This window comes from Mixophyes fleayi, chromosome 11, assembly GCF_038048845.1.
Source record: "Mixophyes fleayi isolate aMixFle1 chromosome 11, aMixFle1.hap1, whole genome shotgun sequence".
In the NCBI taxonomy this organism is placed as follows: Eukaryota; Metazoa; Chordata; class Amphibia; order Anura; family Limnodynastidae; genus Mixophyes; species Mixophyes fleayi.
Window position 1 is genome coordinate 79,353,235 of NC_134412.1, and position 2,704 is coordinate 79,355,938.

The 2,704-nt window shown below is 41.6% G+C and overlaps 1 pseudogene; it reads right to left on the reverse strand.

Moving 5' to 3' along the window:
• Nucleotides 1–2,180: 2,180 nt before the first annotated feature.
• On the reverse strand, nt 2,181–2,341 carry LOC142108049 (U2 spliceosomal RNA; annotated as a pseudogene).
• Between the last annotated feature and the right edge of the window lie 363 nt (nt 2,342–2,704).

Sequence of the window (2,704 nt, forward strand, 5' to 3'; positions counted from 1 at the left end):
AAAAGAATGAAGGGCGCGGAGAGATCAAACAGAAACGTGCCCAGATGTTCTAAGCATCTGCAAAATTATATGTCAGTATTTGACAGCAGCCTGATAGAGATTCATCACACAGTGGCACAGTGGTTAGCATTGCTTTCTCACAGTGCTGGGGTCACAGGATCTATTGCGACCAGGGCCCTATCTGTGTCTTTGTATGTTCTCCCCGTGGTTATTTATTGCAGATGCTCCAGTTTCCTCCTACAGTCCAAAAATATGCTGGCTAATTGTTTTTTGACAGAAACCGACAGTAGAGAATTTAGTGGCTCATTTATTAACATTCGGCCATATTGAAGATTTTCTATCCCTGTTTATCGTAGTGATAGAAAATCTATTATCACGCAATTTACCATTAAAAGATCGCCATTGCAGTCGAGCGATGCTAATATACCGTCTGGCAGAGGTAAGTGGAGCCTTAACGCTTAACAGCCTGCCTGGGGTCAATCTGTGCATGGGGGACATCCTGGGATTGGTCTTCAAGTTCCAGATTCGCTAAAAAAAAACAAAACCAAAAAAAAACAAAAAAAAACTTTGACAAAAACAAAGAATCAAAATGATTTAACATGTTTTCTATTTCAGAAACCTGGCATTCACCATACTGAGATGGGAGTACAGAGGCGGTACATGTGGGGGGGCTACACCTACTGGTGGGGTATTAAGGTAAAGAGCAGTGTGGCACATTTACAGGCACAGTGAAATTGTCAGACCTGGTCATTTGTCTTATGGAACTCCAGTCGGTACTATTAGTTTTGGTTCTGGTTACTATTGTCCTTTAAGACTGTTCTATCTAACTGAAATCAGGACATTTCGGGGCATATTCAATTGTTGGCATTATAGCCAAAATTCTCGCGGCGCACGCACTATTACCATCATTACGGTAATAGAGCGCGTAAATACCGTTATTATGGTACTTTTCTCACTGGATTTCAGCTTGCGGCTCAGGGAGCTGCGAGCTGAAATCCAGCTTACTATTACCGTAATACAGGTAATAGTTTTTCCGCGGCGGAAACCACGGACAATTGAATATGCCCCTTCCAGTCTTAAGCCGACCATACACACAACAATTGCAACATAATTTCATAGAAGACTGGCAAACTAGGCTCACACATGCAATTTTTACATTTATAAGCCTAAATGACTGCCAAGCCTGTAGAACACATTATCTTTATTTACCAGAAGGATGGCAGAACATTTGGGTGCACAGATATGCTGCTAAATCGCACAGCCTTCAGGCATTGGCTAAATCTAACTGTGTATGAGCAGCTCTAGTAATGCTTTCTTCAAACTTTATTGACAATCCTGTATTTTGTCCATAGTGACCACAAGGGGCGCTGTTCCCTTTGAATGATGATCAGTATTTCAGTGTAGTAACGATCTCTCTGCAGATTAACTTCCATCATAGATGAGAGAAATTTTGGAATAGTCACCTTATTATGAATTATGGATGTGAAACGTCACACATTCTGTTGGTGGAAACTGGCATTACGTGCTCCTGGGTATACCAACGAATTGACCGTTGAAGTCCCACTTCTATCCATATAATCAAATGTACGCTAAATGTAACTTTACAAATATGGTACAAACTGTCATTATGTGCAATGCAAAGCAAAAAGGGGACTCAAAGATCATGGTTCCTTGCACAATGGCCCATACTGATGCATTATGGCTCCTCTGTAATACTCACACATCATGCTAAACACATCAAGAAATATGTAAAAATGACCTATAACTTTAATTACGTTCTATTGTCCTTTACATCTGCTCATGCTGTGTGAAGCAGGATCCCACCAGGCAGGATCCCAGCAGAGCTTCTTTCCCCAAAGTCGATCTTCCTCGTCGTCTTCTTGCTTCTCGGACAGATGTTAAATAGCAATCTAAGCCCTGAGAAGGACCCATGGGCAGCACGGTGGCTCAGTGGTTAGCACTTCTGCCTCACAGCACTGGGGTCATGAGTTCAATTCCCGACCATGGCATTATCTGTGAGGAGTTTGTATGTTCTCCCGGTGTTTGCGTGGGTTTCGTCCTGGTGCTCCGGTTTCTTCCCACACTCCAAAAACATACTGGTAGGCTAATTGGCTGCTATTAAAATTGACCTTAGTGTGTGTGTGTGTGTGTGTATTATGGACTTTAGACTGTAAGCTCCAATGGGGCAGGGATTGATGTGAGAGTTCTCTGTACAGCGCTGCGGAATTAGTGGCGCTATATAAATAAATGGTGATGATGATAAAAAAGCAAGATGCAACACAGTCTTACAAATGCAAGAAAGATACTACACTTGATCTTAGCCAAAAGGTAGAGAAGCGATTGCATGTCACTGGCGGGTAACCTAACGCCAGTGGGTAAGCAACCTTAAGGCGTGAGTCTATATTGCAAAGTGCATCAAAGTAGGTGCAATTATGTATCTGCTAGCTAGGAGTGGCTTTATAATTGTAGGTACCATGCTACATACAGTATTCTGGGAGCTGTCAATATAACTACAGATACCGTGCTATATTCATTATGTAGGGAACAATAACATTCTATGATAATGGAAACACTTTGGGACTGATTCATTAAGGATCTTAACTTAAGAAACTTCTTATTTCAGTCTCTTGGACAAAACCATGTTACAATGCAAGGGGGTGCAAATTAGTATTTTGTTTTGCACATAAGTTAAACACTGACTGTT